This window comes from Pongo abelii, chromosome 10, assembly GCF_028885655.2.
Source record: "Pongo abelii isolate AG06213 chromosome 10, NHGRI_mPonAbe1-v2.0_pri, whole genome shotgun sequence".
NCBI classification, from domain to species: Eukaryota; Metazoa; Chordata; class Mammalia; order Primates; family Hominidae; genus Pongo; species Pongo abelii.
Window position 1 is genome coordinate 104,050,729 of NC_071995.2, and position 20,518 is coordinate 104,071,246.

The 20,518-nt window shown below is 42.8% G+C and overlaps 1 long non-coding RNA gene across 1 annotated transcript in view; it reads left to right on the forward strand.

The window, feature by feature from the left end:
- The first annotated feature begins 3,352 nt into the window (after positions 1-3,352).
- The window catches only part of LOC129049339 (uncharacterized), a 403,176-nt gene continuing 386,010 nt past the window's right edge, over positions 3,353-20,518 (forward strand). Inside the window, exon 1 of the long non-coding RNA XR_008512377.2 lies at positions 3,353-3,751. This is a non-coding gene — a long non-coding RNA (uncharacterized LOC129049339). The remainder of the gene's footprint in view (positions 3,752-20,518) is intronic.

The window sequence follows — 20,518 nt, forward strand, 5'->3', positions numbered from 1 at the left end:
GTTAAGACAGAGGCAGAGACTGGAGTGGTGCAGCTGCAAGCTTAGGGATGTCAAGGATTGCCAGAGTCACTGGAAGCTGGAGTTGATGAGGAAGGATCTTCCCCAGCACCTTCAGAGGGAGCATAAGCCTGCTGGGACCTCAATTGTGGACTTTTAGGCTCCAGAACTGTGGGAGAATGAATTTCTGTTGTTTTAAGCCACCCATTTTGTGGTACTTTGTTACAGTAGCCACAGAAAAGTAATGCACCAGCCAGGCAGTTTGGAGAACATGGTTTTCTGTTTGCAAGGAAGTGGGTTTGTGGGTGCCTCATCCCTAAATAGACAGACTTTCCCTTCCAGGGAAGCAGAGGCCATGCACCCTCCATCGGCAGGCTGCCTCTCGAGGAGGAAGGAGATAAGTTGAGCATGCCCAGTTCTTTCTCCAAAACTCACCAATCAGAGGCAGAAGATGAGAAGTAAGGGTAGTCTAGCTAAAGTTCCTCCCATGGCAAGCATGGGGAGTGGGAAATAAGAGTTTCTGTCTAACGGTGGGCTGTAGATGCCTATTTTTAACTTGTGCTACATATATATTTTATATATATATATGTAAAACATATATTATATATTTATATAATGCATGTTTATGTATTATATAAATATATATGTTATATATTATATAATATATAATATATAACATATAAATATACGTTATATATTTATAACATATATAAAATATAAATATATGTTATATATTTATATAATATGTTATATATATGATATATTTATATAATATGTTATATATGATATATTTATATAATATGTTATATATGTTATATATTTATATAATATATGTTATATATGTTATATATTTATATAATATATGTTATATGTTATATATTATATATAACATATATATGTTTATATAATATGTAAACATAAATTATATAAATATATAATAAATAAATACATATTATATATATAAGTATATATACTTATACATCAGTATTGAATCAGTAGTCAACACCTAAAAGTTGGAAGATTCTATATAAAATCCAGATTTCAAGGTTCTCCTATGGAAAAATCTGGCCACACTGGGCTCACATTCCCACAGGGCAGCCTGGTTGTTGCTGCAAAGAGGCTGCCTTCTGCAGATGGGGCTCAAGCTCTCCAGGTTGCTGTTCTCCTACCCCTTTCTACCTCCTGCCACTCCCTACCGTCTACCCTGGTCTGCATCACTCATGTCTATGTCCTCTGGTGTCTTTAGATATTTTGGTTTGGGGCTTACAGAGTAGAGGTTAAGAGCACAGACTCTGGAATCAGCCAAGCCTTCTGTTCAAATCTGATCTATGTCACTTCCTAAATGTGTGGCCTTGGGCAACTTAGCTGAACTCCTTGAGATTCAGTTTCCTCATTTGGAAAATGAGAATAATAATAGAACTACCTTATGGGGCTGTTGCAAGAATTAAATAATGTAATCATGTGAGTCTTTTTGTATATGTGCAAGATACATAATTGATGGGAATTACTGTTATTCTTTGAAAAGCAAAACTGGGCAATGTGAGAGGAAGCCTGGAAGAGAACTAGAGCCTCTGGCCTGATGTACACTTTGTCTGGTTTTAGCACTGCCCTTGGTCTCATTGGTTTTCAGAAAAATATTTTCATAAGCTCACTTCCAAGGAGTCCCCTTTCTGTAGCAAGGAGTCCAATAGCAGTTTTGGGAATTAGGGGTTCAATTAGAGCAGTTTTCCCTCTTCCCCACATTTTGATTCTCTTCTGCAAGGAGGTTGCAGTGAGGCAGGAAACTCTGGATTCCATCCAAATACTTTGATGTCTGGCTTTTAAAATAGCAGCGATCTTAGCTGGCTTCACAGACTTCCTAGTGGCCCTCAACGGACAGCTTCTGCTTTGACTGATCACTTCTCCTGGGAGGCCCAGAATGATGAAAGATGCAGAAGTAACCAATTCACTTCAAATAGCCTACTTCCAGGTAGAGGTGAGAAATGAGATGGAATTGGGAAGGAGGCAGGCTGACAGTAAGGAAAGCTTTTTTATGAAGAACGTATACATTTCTCACTAGGAGAAAGAATGTTCAGTTAGAAGGCCATCAGCCTTTAAAATAGTTGCGAGCTGCAAAACCCAACTCAATCCAGTCCTTTCAAAAAAGTAAATTTTCTGGAAGGACACAGGAGTATTCTGTAGAACCTAAGGACAGCGAGGCCTCCCTAGGGACAAAAATCAGGACCTGGAAAGCATACAAGGTGCAAGGCATCAAGTCTTGGTACAACAGTCCATTGCTGACACAGCAGGTGGCTACCTGATCGTTCAAACACCGTGTATTAAGTAATCAATTTTTTCTTAACTGGTTTGAAATGCCATATTTATAAGATTCTATTTTTTTGTGTGTGTATTCGGGTGGATTTCTGTTAAGATTTTATCCCATCTGTCATTTGTGGTTGTTATGGGTTGAAATATGTCCCCCAAAAGACATATGTTAAAGTCTTGACCCCCAATACTGCAGTAACTGACCTTATTTGAAAATAGGGTCTTTCTAGAGATAATCAAATTAAAGTAAGGTCATTAGGTGGGCTCTAATCCAATATGGCTGGCGTCCTCATAAAAAGGGGAAATTTGGACGCAGAGACAGACATGCACACAGGGAAGACAGCCATATAAAGCCGAGGACTGGGGTGATTCCTGTATAAACCTGGGGACACCAAAGATTGCTGGCCAACCACCAAAAAATAGAAAGGGGCAGAAAAGGATCCTTTTCCTAAAGGCTTCACAGGGCACATAACCCTATCAACACCTTGCTTTCATACTTCTAGCTTCCAGGGCTGTGAGACAATACATTTCTCCCAGCCTGTGGTACTCCAGTAGGGGGGCTCTAGCAAACTAATACAATGCTCCAGTACCAAACTGTTTAATTATAGATTTGTAATATTTCAAAACACCTGGTCATGCCAATCTCAGGGAGGATATTTTTAAGATGAAAAAGATTAGATTCAATGGAAATGCTGAAGATTATAATGTAAACCATCATTTTTAAAATTGATTTTTTTTGAGACTCAGTCTCGCTCTGTCACCCAGGCTGGAGTGCAGTGGTGCCATCACAGCTCACTGCAGCCTTCACCTCCCAGGCTCAAGTGATCCTCCCACCTCAACCTCCAAGTAGCTGGGACTACAGGTACACACCACTATGTCTGGCTAATTTTTAAATTGTTTGTAGAGACAAGATCTCACCATTTTGCCTAGGCTGGTCTCAAACTCCTGGGCTCAAGCAAGCCACCTTGGTCTTCCAAAGTGTTGGGATTATAGGCATGAGCCACCCTACCTGGCCTAATTTTTAATTATTTAGAACACTAATCAAAATATATTCTTGAAATGGGTATATTTTATTGCGTTTTAATTATACCTCAATAAAATTGATTAAAAAGACAATAGAAACAACACAGATTCAAATGTGTTATGTACCAAAATGTAGCAAATGGAAATCACCACCAGTTGGTACTTTATTGTATGTTGCATGGTTTATGTAAACTTTGGACTAGAGCTCTGCATATATTTAAAATTCTGGTGGAAGTCTCATTGACTTATGCAGGTGGGCTGTTACACTAATATTTCAAACAATTTAGGCTAGCACTCATATGCTTGCCTAAAACTGTGCAAGTGAATACATTCTTATATTTGCAGGCCATTCTCAAGCACAACCTGGGTGAGGCTCTGTCGTTGCTTAATGGATCAGCTGTATAGTAACAGCAGAAGATAAAACATGGTGAGTTGTGACAATGCAATGTCATAGACAATTTTTGTATTTAAAGTTGTTGTTGCAGTTCTGACTTTAGTAAGCAGAATGGTTTCAATAGAGCAATGTGGGGCTTACTATATTACCATGCCTATAGGAGCAGTTAAAGCTTCATGAAAGTAATTGAAAGACTAAATTTTGGACTCAACTTTTAAAACAAAATCAATTAGATGGTTTAGAAGTATTTTATGAATATCCAACAGAGACAGAAATGGAGGTTCCTAATAATTAAAAGTGTTCCTGGATGTGTCAAGATATATTTGAAAAGTGTTTTTTAAAATTTAAATTGGCTGCCAACCTTGTTCATCAAATTCCCCTAAGGCAACACAATAATTTAGGAATGGAAGCAATTGTTAGCAATTCATTATTAGACCAAAAATTCTTACTGTTTTCTGACCTCTGGATCCTTTCTTTTATACCAGACTGAAAGATGAGCTATTCAAAATTTCATGTGTGCAATAACTTATGTAAATTAAGTGATTTGAAAAAAAGACATTTTAAAAAGCTTGGCCTAATGGGCATGTACAGATTTCTGCATTTAGCAATGAGAGGATACACGTTCTTTTCAAGCACACATTGGGTATTTACATTTTAAAAAAATCTTGTACTAGGCCATAAGCAAGTCTTAACAGATTGCAAGGAAATCTCTGACAACATAATGTTATGAAGTTAGAAATTACTAACAAAATGGGAAATAAAAAACTTTATATATCTGGAAATATAAAAGTATACTCCTGCAGGTAATGAAGTAGCTCAAATTAGGCTACTTATCTTCTAAGAACAACTAGAAAACCTGTAAGGATATATGAAAAAAATCTGTTTAAAGGCATGAGAGAACTTCAGAGGCAGCCAAGACTTGAGGGGCCAAAATCCTAGAGAAGGGGGAATCACAGAGGTTAGTTGACATTCTATAGCTACTTTCCCCTTCGAGGCATTTGCCCATTACGGGTATGGGGTGAGAACTGAGGCAAAGTGTCTGGACAGAAGGGCTACTAATAAGAGGCAGAATTTTTGGCTGTCTCGCAGGGCTAGAAAGACACAATGTAGAGGTTGAGGGGCCAAAGTCCCAGGGAGAAGGGAGAGGCAGTGAACTGATCCCGTACAAGGTCAATTTCCCTCTCAAGATATTTGCTGATTTCTGAAATGGCTTAAGCCAGGAGGCAAGCAGAAAGTCTCTGAAATACGGAGTGTATATTGTTTGGCAATCTTGTGATGTTGAAGAAGCAAGGACTATAGTTAAGAACCTTTGTGGGGTGGCGGGAGAGGAGCTCTGAATAAACCCCCAGGCTCTCTATTGCAATTTCTGGACCTTATTGCAATTAGTGTCCCTGCTGAATTACATTTTTATCCTTTCCTGTTAGGGATTCTCTGAGCTCTGTGGTAACTCCACACCTGCATTTCTCAGGATCCACCCTTGGATAGGAAATGCCCCAAACTGAGCCAAGGCTGCCTTGGCCTTGGCAAGAAGTCAAAACTCGCCAACCTCATGTTTTCCTTAACTGAACAGTCTTCATTCCAGTTGTAGTAATCTAATTAGCAGCACATGGAACTGTCCCCCTTATTCTACCTCATGTGTCCTATCAGGAGGTACAAAGGTAGTGTAATAAATAAAATCGGCATTCTAACACCTAGCGTATCACTTATGTTACCTTTCGCCTCTTAGAAGTACCATGTGTGCTCTTTGACTGATGTTACTAGCCTAAGAAATCATTACTTTCCCTGGCTGAATTGCCATTTGCAATTATGCCATAATTTAGTAATTAAAATCTATTTGTAAGCTAACCTCTTTTCTGTTTGGCTCTCTGTGATAGCTAGTAGATGGTCCCAATGATCCTTGCCTCCTGATATGCATCTCTTGTGTCAGTGACAACATTGAATGGGGCTGATCTGTGCAAACAGTAGAATATTGTAGAAATGACAGTGAGTTACTCTGGAGGCTAGGTCAGAAAAGACATTGTGGCTCCACCTTGCTCTCTCTTTGAGCATTTTCTCTGGGGAAAGTAGTTGCTATGTTGTGAAGACACTCAAGTAGCTCATTGAGGAGGAACTGACGCCTCCTGAAAACAACGAACAACATGTGCATGAGCCTCCAGAAGCAGACCCACCAGTTCCAGTCAAGCCTTCAGATAAAGGCATCCTTGGCCAACATCTTCACTGCAACTTCATGAGAGAATGAGCTAGAACTACTCAGCTAAGGTGCTCCAGAATTCTGGACCCATAGAAATTGTGTGAGATAATAAATATTTGTTGTTTTAAGCTGTTGAACTTTGGGTTAATTTGTTATGCTGCAATGAATATTATTAATACACTCTCTTATTTTCTTGTTTGAATTCCTGAGTTCTTTCTCCCTTTTTTCTTCGTATGGGTATCAGTGCAATTGAGTTCTTTCCATGGTGCACATTTCTGTGCATTTGTTGAGCACTTTTCTTCCTTTTTTTTTTTTTGCCACTGGCTACTTCAGAGAAGGATTCAGTGATCGAAAGATCCTTCTTTAATACTGGTTCGTTATTTTCCCAAGATGCAGCCTAAGGAGTTTAATTTGCAGTGTTAAACGTGGCCTTGTAGTCTGTCCCTTGGGAGAGCATACCTGATATGGTTTGGCTGTGTCCCCACCAAATCTCATCTTGAATTGTAGTTCCCATCATCTCCACATGTCGTGGGAGGGACCTGGTGGGAGGTAATTGAATCATGGGGCAGTTACTCCCATGCTGCTGTTCTTGTGGTAGTGAATGAGTTCTCAGGAGATCTGATGGTTTCATAAGGGGCTTTCCCCGCTTCACTGGGCTGTCATTCTTCTCCTTCCTGCTGCCATGTGTAGAAGAACATGTTTGCTTCCCCTTCCACCATGATTGTAAGTTTCCTTAGGCCTCCCCAGCCATGCTGAACTGTGAGTCAATTAAACCTCTTTCCTTTATAAATTACCCAGTCTCAGGCAAGTCTTTATCTTTATTAGCAGCATGAGAACAGACTAATACAATACCTGAAGGGGTTTCAGGTGCTGATCTTGCTCAATCATTTGTGAAAGCCACACAATGGAAGCAGTTTATTTTGGTTTAGAGATCAAGGTTGTATTTTCGCTAATTGGTGAGAGGAGTAGTGGGGAGGCTTTGGCTGTCAGGAGTAGATTCTTTTTTGCTGATCCATGGAAAGTGACTTTCCTTTCCTGGCCAGAGCCTTTCAATGGCTTTTTAAATGGTGTGTTTTCAACTAAGGATGTGCGGTTGAGAGTCAAGATGTTGGAGAAGGCTTTTGGCAGACTTGCGGGCACTCTGATAAACTGTCTTTCCTCCAGAATTTTCAGCAGCACTCTGTTGAGTTCATTTCATGAATACCCAGAAATGTTTGCCTAAGTTATTCACTTCTGATGGTTGGGAATATTATGTTCATTAGGATCAGCACTTTTGTTCCACCCCAGCCTCAACATCTGAACTTTTTTTTTTTTGACAGAATCTTGCTCTATTGCCCAGGCTGGAGTGCAGTGGCACAATCATGGCTCGCTATCAGCTTAGGTGATTCTCCCACCTCAGCCTCCTGAGTAGCTGGGACTACAGGTGGGTGCCACCATGTTTGGCTATTATTTTTTGTATTTTTTTTTGTAGAGAAGGGGTTTCACTATGTTGCCTAGGCTAGCCTCAAACTCCTGAGCTCAAGAGATCTGCCTACCTCAGCCTCCCAAAGAGCTGGGATTACAGGCATGAGCCACCATGCCTGGCCTGGACATCTTTTATGTGAAGAGAGGGTAAGTTCTAATCTCCAACTGATCTTTAAGTCTATGCTCTTGATGTTTTGGGGCTGTGATAGGCTTGATGGCTTCCTGTACTGAAATGTTCTTGCATCATCCATTGAAAATGAGAGCTGCTTTTCACTTAGGGTGACCTGGGTTCAGGCACTATGCTAACTGATGTACCTGCATTATCACATCCAGCCCTCTGCACACCTGTGTAGTAAACACCACTACTGTCATTTTGTAGATCGTGAAGCTGAGGCTGTGACAGGTCGAGTGATTTGTCTGAGGTCATGTAGTTGGTCAGCGAATGGACAGAGAACTGACCTCAGGCTGGTGGATTCCAAAGCTAGTACTTTGAACCACAGCATGACGAGGCCACCCCTGCTCTGCCATAACCCTTTCTGGGACAGGAGGTGGAATACCAAAAGCAACAGAACAGAGTCCACCTGCTGACCCAAGGTGCTGAACACCAGCGTCAGTCCTCCTGGCAAGACTCTCGCCCTCCACACCCGTTCATAAAGCCGAGTGTGGGTGTGTGACATCAGTGTGACATCCTGTGAGACACCTGTGTTTCACTGGCTACAGAATCATCCTCCATTCAGTTCCACTTGTAATTAGCTCAAGAAACAAAATTGTGAAAAGGCACAGGGAACATATGTCAGCCCATTTCCTCTTTCCCTTGGCTGGAAAATGGTGATTCTGGCTGAACGACAATCTTAAAAATATATGTAGCCATAGAATGTGAGTGCTACAAAGGGCTTTAGCGCAAACCCCATTTTGTAGTTGAAAAAAACTGAGGCCCAGAGAAGGGAAATATCTGTGTGTTATCAGAAGACACTGCAGTGTAGTAGTGACAGCTAATTGGATCAAAATCCCAGTTCTTTTACTTACTGGCTACATGACCTTGAGCAAGTCACAGAATGTCTCTAACTCTCAATATCCTCATCTGTAAAATGGGAATGAGAATATGAGTTGGTGCAAAAGTAATTGCGGTTTTTGCCTTTTTTTTTTTTTTTTAATGCAAAAACCATATTATTAGGTTGGTGAAGAAAAAATTAGCTCATGCTGAAATGAGCTAAGACTTTAGGGGACCGTTGGAAAGGCATGATTCTACTGCCTTTCCAGTGTGCAAAATTGCTTTTGCAGCAATCTAGTAATACCTGCCTTACTGTGGAATCATGGAGATTGCATGAGCTTATGTGTGTGTGTACATGTGTGGCTCTCAGCCCCATACTCGGCACTGGAGAAGTGCTCAGCCAGGTGCTTCCTACTAATCCTCCTTCATTCCCTCTTCCATTCCACAGACTTGCCTTGGAGTGAGGCAGGCATGACAGGAAACTGTGGTAGAAAGCTCATGTTCTCCTCTTCACAATCCCCACATTCCAGAATCTGGGGACCTGGAAATTGCCCCCATTTTGTTTTTAAGGTTTCCATAGAAGCCAGGGTCACACATGTTGCTTCACCTTTGAGGACACCTTTGGTTCCTCTACTTATCTAACTAAACATGCCATCATAATCACATGAATATTTATATAATTAAATTTATTATAAAGAATAATAATGGGCATACATGGAGTGTGTTCAATATGCCACTGTGCATGAGTCTTCCTAGCAACCATCTGAAGCAGGTTCTATTTTTATCACCCCCATTATTCAGATGAAGAAACGGAGGCACTGAGAGGCAAAGTCACTTGCCCAAGGTTACTGGCTGCTAAGCAGCAGGGTCTAGATACGGGCCTGGAGCTATATGATTTTGGAGTTACAGTGCTTCACTCCATCAACTCAAATAGCACGCCTTTACTGTAAGCTCTTGCCCTATTTAAAGAGGATCATTCTCTTTTTCTTTTTTCTTCTAAAATCCATGTTGACTTTACAAGTTTTATGGGCAATTATATTGTTTCCCAGTTGTTGATTCTTGGGTGTGGGTGTGGGGCTGGTGGTTTCTCTTTAGATGAAATGGGAGATGACTGAGGCCTACTAGTTAGCTTCAGATATTTGACAACTGGAATTCTTTGCTGCATTCTTTCTTTACTTTGAACAACTTTGGTCTCAGATGGAATAATTTATAGGTTTTTTAATGGTTTTTTTTTTTTTTTTTTTTTTGAAAATTTGAGGGTTGGAGGTGATGGGTGGAAAAACAGGCAGGGCAAAAGAGAAGGTCTTGAGTTTTGAGTCTGGCCTCATTTAGAAGACTCTTTTTGCACTGTTCTTAACATTTTGGCTTTCAAGTTTTCTCTTGTTCATGGTTTTGCCCTGTCTCTGTTTATTTTGTGACTCCTGGCTAAGGGGGTGTTTTCTCAAAAGGGAATTATCCACACTGAATCTTGTTCTGGCCACGTGTTGACCACCCTGTCTGTCAAGGCCTTCTTTGTGCAGAGGGGCTGAGTGTTTATTCTGGTTAACATGGATGCCGTATAGAAGTGATCATTAGGTGGAGCAGGGGCAGAATGAGCTTCATTAGAATAACCAGACATTTGAGATGTAATCCCTATGACAAGATGTTTGTCCTGGCATCAGAACCACTTCATCAGAGGTTTAGGATATAGGATTCTAATGTGGGTGACTGAAGCACATCACAGTTCCTGTTGTTTTAGTCAGAGCTAAGGAAACAAAACTCAAGGTGACTTAAATGAGGGGGGTCATTTGAAGGTGAAAACAGATTATCATCACACTGGAACATAAAGAAGCTTGGGCCTCGCAGGAACTGGAGTTGGACTTTAGGGACGCAAGTTGTGCTCTCTGGTTCTTGGTCAGTGCAGGGGTTCCCTTTTCCTCCCATTTCTCGGTAGCTGCGTGATCTTCTCTGAGCCTCAGCTTTTTCATTTGTATAATGGAGCAGTTGCAGAGCGATTAAGAGTATAGACCCAGAAACAGAAGGTCAATGTTCATTCTTGTCATCGCCACTTCCTAAACTTTTGGCAAATCACTCAGTTTGTGCCTCAGTTTCTTCACTGGTGAAATGAACATTGCCAGATTCTGGGGGTGTTGTGAGGTTTCAGTGGATTAATAGCTCTCAAGTATTTAGCACAGTGCCTGGTGTTCGGCAATGTTCAAGCCAGATTAGCATTGTCTGTCTCTGACTGGCTTCCTTTGCTCTCACAAGGCCAAAAATAGCCATAGCCAAGAGTAGTATTAACACTACTAGTAATAATAATAATAGCTAATAGTTATTGAACTTTTGCTATATAAGCATTTTATAAACACTTTCATTTTATCCTCATAAAAATCACTTTGGAATGGTTACCTTTATTATCTCCACATTACAGATAAGGAAACAGGTTCAAGGAGACCAAGTAACTCACTTAGAGTTACACAGACAAATGAGACCCAGACCCATTTTGTGTGACTCACTTGCCCACTGTGGGAACACATGATCTTATCCATTCAATGGCTGCACTACCTGATGGTGTGGTTCACCGTTCTCAATCTTGGTTTCTTAGTTCAAATTCTTGAGAAAAATGTGATGGACCAACTTATCCTACAGATCTTTTTTCCTCAGGGTTAGGTGTGAACCCTTGGATTAGTCAGGTGGGGCCATGTGGTTCCAACATGGTGGTCTCAACCACACAGGGACTGCAAGCTTTTCCCAGAAAAGGAAGGCAAGCAATAAAAAAACCTTTCTATAATGGACCCCCATTCAATCCTAAAATTGCTTCAGTATTCTCTCCAGAGGGTTAAGGGTTAAGGTGCTGTATGTATTACTGTCTGCCTTTCTCCCACTGAGCTCGGCTTGGGCACCAGGGACCTTTGCTGGCAAGCTCAGTCCCGCCCGTTTCTGGAATCAATCTACCCAACTCTGGCAGTACATTGGGTGCCCTGTGTCTGCCAAGGGGTGGGGTCTGGAAATTAGTCTGGCAGCCCTAAGCAGCAAGTATCTATGTGTACACCATGTTGGTTTCCTCCCACCTCTTGGTAGGTCTTTCTTTTGGTGTTCTTGCCTGCTTGTTGGAGGTATACTCCACCTCTGCTCTTGATAGACCCTTCAATAAGCCTGACTATTTGCCTAGCATTTTCCCTTTCTCCCCACTGCCTGGGGCCCCAGCCACAAGCTGACATCTCCCCTCAATCCATACATACAGCTGTGAAGCACAGATGTGTTCAAGGAAGAACTCTTTCTACCATGACTCATCCACCCATCAAATCAGGCCCCTTTGCATATATACTTTTAAACTTTTATTATGGAAAATTTCAAACACACACAAAAAATATCCAGAATCATATCATAAATCCTCGTGCACTCATCAGCTGGTTTCAACAATGACTGAGTCATGGCCAAACTTGCTTGATCTGTACTTCCATCTCATCTCTCCCAGTGTTATTTTGAAGCAAATTCCAGACATCATATTATTGTATCTGTGAATATTCCAGTGTACATCTCTAAACTATTAGAACTATTCATTTTTAACATTATCACACCTAAATATAGTAACAATGATTACTTAATATCATCAAATTATCTAGCCAATTTTTTTATTATACTTTAAGTTCTGGGGTACATGTGCAGAATGTGCAGTTTTGTTACATAGGTATACACAAGCCATGGTGGTTTGCTGCATCCATCGACTTGTCATCTACATTAGGTATTCTCCTAATGCTATCCCTCCCCTAGCCCTCTACCCCTGACAGGCCCTGGTGTGTGATGTTCCCCTCACTGTGTCCATGTGTTCTCACTGTTCAACTCCCACTTATGAGTGAGAACATGCGGTGTTTGGTTTTCTGTTCTTGTGTTAGTTTGCTGAGAATGATGGTTTCCAGCTTCATCCATGTCCCCACAAAGGACAGGAACTCATCCTTTTTTTATGGCTGCATAGTATTCCATGGTGTATATGTGCCACATTTTCTTTATCCAGTCTATCATTGATGGGCATTTGGGTTGGTTCCAAGTCTTTGCTATTGTGAATAGCACAATGTCTGGCACATCAGATAATTCAACAAATGGTAGCTATGAATGCTATGATCATTTATAAAGATCATAATGCCTTCCACACCCAGGGCCAGTGCCATAATTGGGCTTCTTAATACCTGCCCTACCCAGCCCTGACTTCTGTGGGACAGGGGAGGAAGGAGCTCCATTTCTCTCTCTTCTGTCCTTCTCTTTCCCCTGTCCTTATCTCCACCCCTTTTACTAATATGTCTCCCAGGGGTGGAAGGACATATCTCATGGGTGAGATTGAGACCAGGGGAAGTGACCATAGCCAGCATAGCCCCTTCTGAACTCAGGGGCAGGGTTTGTCCAAGCTGTTGCCTTTGCAGCTGCTTCCTCCATGGGGAAAGAGCCTAGAGCAGGTTGAGCATCTGGAGGAGTTGCCAGGAGGGAACAAGGCAATCTGCAGTTATACCTGACACTGGGTATACATATATTTATTTTTATTGTTTTTTTGAGTGATACGGTTTGGCTGTGTGTCCCCACATAAATCTCATTTTGAATTATAGCTCCCGTAATTACCACGTGTTGTGGGAAGGACCTGGTGGGAGATAATTGAATCATGGGGGTGATTACCCCTATACTGTTCTCATGGTTGTGAATAACTCAGAAGAGATCTGATGGTTTTATAAGAGGAGACCCCTTTCACTTGGCTATCATTCTCTCTCTTGCCTGCCGCCATGTAAGATGTGCCTTTCACCTTCTGCCATGATTGTGAGGCCTCCCAAGCCATGTGGAACTGTAAGTCCATTAAACCTCTTTTTCTTTATAAATTACCCAGTCTCAGATATGTCTTTACAGCAGTGTGCGAATGGCCTAATACACTGAGAGAGGGTCTCATTCTGTCACCCAGGCTGGATTGCAGTGGCATGATCACAGCTCACAGCAGCCTTGACCTCTTGGGCTCAAGTGATCCCCCACCTCAGCCTCTTGAGTAGCTGGAATACTGCAGGCACGTGCCACCACACCTGGCTAATTTTTTATTTATTATATATTTATATTTATTTTATTTTTTTGTAGAGACGAGGTCTTGCTATGTTGCCCAGGCGTGGGTGTGCATTTAATTCAGGGAAGAAGGAGTGGAGTCCTGTGTTTGGCTTCACCTCCAAGTTGTTTTCTCTAATCCTGCTGCTAGATGTGTCCTTATCCTCCTGCCTTAGCCTCCCAAAGCACTGGGATTACAGACGTGAGCCATCATGCCCAGCCAGGATGGAATACTTAAAAAAACCCAACAACTTGTTTTCTCCATGCTTCCAGGAGCCATCCTAACAGCAAGTTTGCAGTGTCTCTCAGGGTCCCTGCCAGGGTATTAAATCCTATATTCAGAGAAAGTGCCCCCATAATGATACATTCTCTTTTATCCAGTGCTGTTTTCTAATTCTCACACCTTCCTCAATCCAGCACCCTTCGAATGCAATCTCTTTCCTGATAAGACTTGGCAGGATTCTGTAGTTCCTACAGGGTAGAGTCCTTTTCCTCCTTATAAGGTTCAGCACCTCCACAGCTGGGTTGTGTTGCTGGGATGTGCACCTGGCTTAGAGGCCAGCAAGAAGTATGGGCAGATCACAGGGGTACACATATTCTCTTACGTGGGAGAGGCCTCTGCATCCCCTTCCATGAAGAAACAGGGATGGAACTTCACAAGATGGGGCCATTTCGCAGGCCCAGGCATTCAGAGAAATCGGAGATTTCATGCTTTTTCAGGGGCATTAACCCAGCTGTCATCCCTCAAGGTCACATTGCTTTCCCAGCCAGGGTCCTGACCCTATCATAGCAAATCTACCTAAGGTTGAGAATTTAACCTCCTTTGCTACAGGAGATAAGAGTCTTTTTTTTTTCTTTTTTTAACGGTGCTAAGGAGGCACTTGAGCTTTTGTGTTCCGTTTTTAGTTGACTGTTAGTCACCCTCAGTCTTTTGTCATCTTTTTCCAAAGCAAACATTGTTCTCCAGTGATAGCCATTTAATTCCACTGCCCTTGTAATGACTGTTTCCCATATATTTTTAACACCAAATACATTACCCCTCTAGTGGTTTTCCTTCCACCTGTATCCCATTCCATTTTAACACCAATGGAAGTTTTGCCAGTTTCATCGCCATCTTGTGTCAGGGGCTTTATCAGCTTGGTGTACCAACGGTAACGGGGATCTCATTGCCTGTCAGTGGTCAGCTGGCAGCCTCAGATCCCATCTTAGCATCTTCTTTCTCAGACTACTCCTGGCATCATCTGTTTGGTTGATTCCCCAGGAAGCAGGTGCTGGACAGAGATTCGAGTGCATAGGTTCACAAGGAGGTGTGCTCAGCATGGACACCTGTGGTGGCAGGGCAGGAAGCGAGATCGAGAAGAGAGAGGTGTTGGATTGCAATTCAGTTTCATCTAAGGCCTCAGCTGACCCCTTTGGGAAGCTCTGAACCTTCAGACTTGTCCCAGGTTCGGGCAATGGCCTAGGCCTTTATATTCCTGTTTTGACTAGTGGAGTGGGCTGAATGTTTGTGTCTCTCCAAAAATTCATGCTGAAATCGTAACCCCCAAATGTGATGGAGATGGGGCCTTTGGGAAGTGATTAGGTCCTGAGGATGAAACCCTCATGAGTGGGATTAATGCCTTTATAAAAGAGACCCCAGAAATCTCTCTTGCTCTCTTTCTGGCACGTGAGGATAAAATGAGAAGACGACCAACTACAACCCAGAGAGAACCTCCACCAGAACCCAATGGTGCTGGCACCCTGACCCTCAACTTCCAGCCTCCAGAACTGTGGGAAATGAGTTTCTGTTGTTCTTAGGCTACCTGGTCCATGGCACTTTGTTGTAGCAGCCCAAATGTACTAAGACAGCCACTTACCATTGTAGGCTGCCCTTGGGAAGGTGGAGTGTCCTTCAGTGAGGCAGCTTTCTTCAGGGAAAAAAGAGGAATTTCTGGAGAGAGATAACAGTTGAGGGCTCTCAGCCAGCAAAAGTCTCAGCAGCAGAAGGAATGAGGAGAAAAAAATGGGCACAGTATTTTGTAGACCCACCTCTTAAGAAGCAGATTCTATTCTTCCATCTCTTGAATCTGGCTTGGCCTTGTAACTTGGTTTAGCCAGTGGGAGAGTAGCCAATATGATACAGCAAAGTCCTGAAAAGCACTTGCCTAGGCTTGCTACTGAGAACCCTTCCATGGTGTGTAAAGAAGCCAGGCTAGGCCCCTGAAGGAAGAGAGGGGCCCCATGCATCCCAGGCAAGGCCTCAGACATATGTTGTGGTATCCTATACCAGGGTTCCCCAAACCCCAGGCCACAGACTGGTACTGATCCGTGGCCTCTTAGGAACTGGGTCACACAGTAGGAGGTTAGTGGCAGATGAGTGAGCATTACCGCCTGAGCTCCGCCTCCTGTCACATCAGTGGCAACATTAAATCTTCACAGGAGGCCGGGCGCAGTGGCTTACGCCTGTAATCCCAGCATTTTGGGAGGCTGAGGTGGGTGGATCACGAGGTCCGGAGTTTGAGACCAGACTGACCAATATGGTGAAACCTGTCTCTACTAAAAATATAAAAAAAATTAGCCGCGCTTGGTGGCGCTCGCCTGTAGTCCCAGCTGCTCAGGAGGCTGAGGCAGAAGAATCACTTGAACCTGGGAGGTGGACGTAGCAGTGAGCTGAGATCGTGCCACTGCACTTCAGCTAGGATGACAGAGCGAGACTCCATCTCAAAAAAGAAAAAAAGAATTATCACACGAGCATGAACCCTATTGTGAACTGTGCATATGAGGGATCTAGGTAGCATGCTCGTTATGAGAACTTAACTAATGCCTGATGATCTGAGGTGGAACAGCTTCATTCCGAAGCCATCCTCTCTACCCACTCCACCTATGTCTGTGGAGAAGTCTTCCATGAAACTGGTTTCTGGTGCCAAAAAAGGTTGAGGATGCTGTCCTAGACCACTCAGTCCCGGCCAAAGGGTCCCAGACAAACCACATAGCAGACCCACTGGTTCATGGGAAATAATAAGTGTTTGTTGTCTTCAGCCACTAAGTTTTAGGAGTCATTTGTTACATAGCAAAAGCTTATTGATGAGTAGGCCAGCATGTTTGTTCAGAATGTTTTGGTATTTGGAAAACCTATTTTCTTCCCCCTCTCTAGGTTTCTAGTTTTCCAATAAAATTCTAGCCAAATCCATGTTTGTTTTTTCAGATCCTTTTATAAAGCACCCTTTAATTACCTTCTTCAGCTCAGAAAAGGGAATATAAGGGGCCTTTACTGTTCATATTTGCTAAAGAAAATACACGCTTTCAGAGCTGCCGTTGTTACCGAACAGAAAACTCAATCACCACTGGAAAAAACAAAGGACTGTTATTTGATCATAAATATTCTAAAGAGAGCAGTATGCTGCTTATTAGCTGAGCAGAGTTTTTGGAGGAGCATTTGAGGACCTGATGCAGTGAATTAAGTGGAAATGTGCTAAAAAGAAAAAGAAACCCAAAAGGAAATGCAAACCAAGCACCTTCTAGCTGCCTATTGGAAAAATATTTTCATAGCACATAGTTCTTGGCACCAAGCAGTGACTTGATAAATGTTTGTTGACTGAATAAATGAATACATGAATGGTAGGAATCTGTGCTACTGTGCTTGAAAAATGTGCTACCCTGCTGCCCTGTGGCTCTGGATCTTGGAGGGATCACGTTGACATTAAAGTAGAGGAATTGGGCTCAGTAATCTTAAGATTTCTCTTCCCAAACTCCCTAGAACTTTGGTGAAATTCTGGGGTCTCCACTTCTGTAGGATACATCTCTCCCCTTTTTATGCCTCTGTTTTCTTTTCTGAAAATGAGAGTATTTTGAAAGCCTAGATTTTGGGATTTGCCACGGGGTAATGGGATGTGCCCGGGGACAGTGATCTGCATTTCATTCCTCACCAGGCCTCTCACCACATGTTTGTGTGACGTTGGGCAAGTCACTCAAACTCTCTGTGCTTCAGCTTCCAAATCTAATGGGGACAATAATATTACTTGCAGGGTTGTTGGGAGAATTCAAAATAATATATGCAAAGTGCCTGGTATGTGGGTGCTAAATAGCTGGAAGTTATGATTAATTTGTAACAGGCATGTTGTAGATTTATATAGAGTGAGGAGAAAAAAATTTGCACTATTCTAATAGATCTTGTGATTCATCTAGTATTTCTGATCTTATTCACAATTGTCAAATATTGGGGAAAACTCCTCTGTGCCCATTCAGCCTCATGTCTTTATTTAGAATTCTGGACTCTTTCTTTCCAAGTATTTTCTCCTCCCAATGCCCACGGGGCCAAGTCACATTTCTTGAGCTGCTAAATTGAATGGCAGCTGCCACTTACTCCATATGTTTCTCATTCTAACATGTTGTCTCAAATATTTTTAGCTACTAAGCACACACTCTGGTCTGCTATGTTTTGCCTTATAATTTTTTTTTTTTTGCACATTTTAGATGCCTGCTTTTGGGTTTTGCATTATTCTGTGATTTCCTGGCCACTTGCTCCGCCCTTTAATTGCTCCACCAGCACTCAGTCTCTGCTAGCTGCCAAGGCTCTCTCCCCCTTTTCCTAATATCCCCGGCTATCCCCAAGGGCCGTCCTTAATCCAAAGAGCTCTCCAATGCTTTGCAAAATTGAACCCCCTCTGTTTATCCTGCCCCCTCCCCTCAATGTCCGTGGCAGTTATCTCACTTGGGCTCCCATTTCCTGCTCTTATTCTTGGCTCCCTGCCAGTCATCACACATTCACATGAAATCCTGCCTCTCCTCACCGAAGGGAAAGGCTGTTTCCATTCATGGAAAGCTCATTTGCCATAAAGATGCTACACCCTTGCCACAGGCGGGGTGTTCTCGGGTTTCCTGACATGCCCAGGGCAAGGTTGGAGGGCTCGGGTCCCAATAGTTATTTACAGTGAAGGCAAGTCAGGTTAGAGAACAGTGTGGTCTTTGTGGTGTTGGGGAGAGAGCATGGGCTGTCTCTCTCCCAGGACTGACCTGGATTTTGGTCCATGTACCATTTCTTAGCCTCAAGTCATTTATCTGTGAAATGAGAATCATCTTATTCCCTACCTCACAGCAGTATTGTGAGGCTCACGAACAGAGGACTCAACACAGAGCCTGGAGAATGATATTTGCTCCATAACGTACTCTATTTTCTCCCCCTTTCATTGATTGCTAAGGCTTCCAGATCAGCCAAAGTCTCAACAAGAATGAAAATGACACTTTAAAGGATTTAAGTGAAGAGAGTGTCATGAAGATTATTTGTAGAGATGTGGGCTCGGGTGAGAAACACCTTGGGACCAGAAACAGCAGAAGCCCTAATGCCTGCCGAAGGGCAAGACCAGGGTGAGCTCCTACCCACAGTATCTGGTTATCTGGTGAGAGCTGGAGCCCTGAGACAGGGATGGGGCCTATTGGCACTTGGAAAGTGTACTGGGGTCTTAGTGAACTGATGTCATTTCCTCTTCTCTTCCCCAGGATTTGAGATTTCTAAAAAAAAAAAGCAAAAACCCTATACAAATCTAAATTAGTTAAAAAAAAAAACAAAAACTAAAGTGGTTGGATGGGAGCTATGGCTTAGGAAGAGAAACACAGCCCATCAAAGAGGGACCAGGGATCTAAATAACCCTCTCTTCTCTCTTCCTGTCCATGCCTTCTGTTGGGTGAAACTAGCAGCCAGAGGGCAAGGGGGCCTGGGTGGAGATGTCCAGTGGCATTAGCCTCCCAGGTACAGAGAGATGCAGAGAAGGATGCAAAATAGACCTGGAGGAGCTGAGAATCATCTTGTCATTTGTCACCTATTAGCCAGTAGCTTTGTACAAGGTCTTGAGCCTCAGTTTTCTATAGAGTGGGCGTCAAACTTGTCTACCTCTTGTCTGCCTCACAGGGCCATGGGGAACAGCCAGTGAAAGCATTAAAATCATTCGCTTGCCATTTGACCCTCTTCTTCATCTGCATTATCTCACTTAATTCCCCAACAGCCGGGTAGGGTATAAGGCAGAGAGGCCAGGGGACAAGGACAGGTAGGCACTTTGGAATCAGAAGAAGAGGTCATCAACTGTGGCTCAGCCAAGCTTTTTAACTGTGAGATCATGGGCAACTGAAGCTCTCTGAACCTCAGCTATTGTCTTACTTTGGGCTCCCTCAAAAGCACATCCTGAGACAAGTATTTGAGTGCAAATAGTTCATTTGGGAGCTGATCCCAGGATGCACCAGGAGGGACTCAGAAAAGGGAGGAAACCCAATTATTGGTGTAATCACAAGTGGGCAACTCGGTCTCAGTGCCACAACTGCGATGAAGACTGTGCAGGACACATCCTGGGGTTGGTGGAATGCAGGGTGAGGGTGCTGGGGTGTTTATTCACCAACTTCCATCCCTCACTGGCTGAGGGTTGTTCTTGGAAGTTTTAACTCCCTGGCCATTTCACACTGCCTGCTGTGGCCAGAGGAGACTCAAGCAGCCAGAGAGTGCCATGGGGTGGAGACACACAGGAAGCCACATAGATGCCTTCCGGCGTGGGCCAGGAGGGAAAGTCTGGGGGACCGACAGCATCCGTTTTGCTTTTCTAATTTGTATGCTAGAGATGATGTCTATGTCACAGGACAGTGGCGGAGATGAGATGATTAATGATTCAATGACTAAATGTCTTCCAAGTGCTTGGCTCATAGTAGGTATCCAAAGAAAAGAAGGCATTCATAGTAAAGATGGGTAAATATTCATGTGTTACAGATGGAAGCAAATGGGACTCAAAGAAGTTAAGACATTTGCCCTAAATCACACAGACAGTTCTTAAGTGGCCAAGTCAGATCTGGCCCCAGTTTGTTCCCTTTCCACTCTGCCATGGCTACTTCCTGTTAATGGACTATACATTTAGAGTGCTTTTGCCTCATAAAGTGTGAGAAGCTCCATAAATATAAAATGTTTGTAGTCCCAGCCTTGCTAGCTCAAATCCAAGTTAAATGGACTCTTGGGTAGTTCTTCTCTCAGCCCCAATTCTCATAAGCTCAAATATATACTTTCTTAGTCCCCTGGGATCCTCCATTCTATGCCCCAACAATCCCTAACCCTTCATTAGTAATGCCTAGGTGTCTCCACATATTTCAA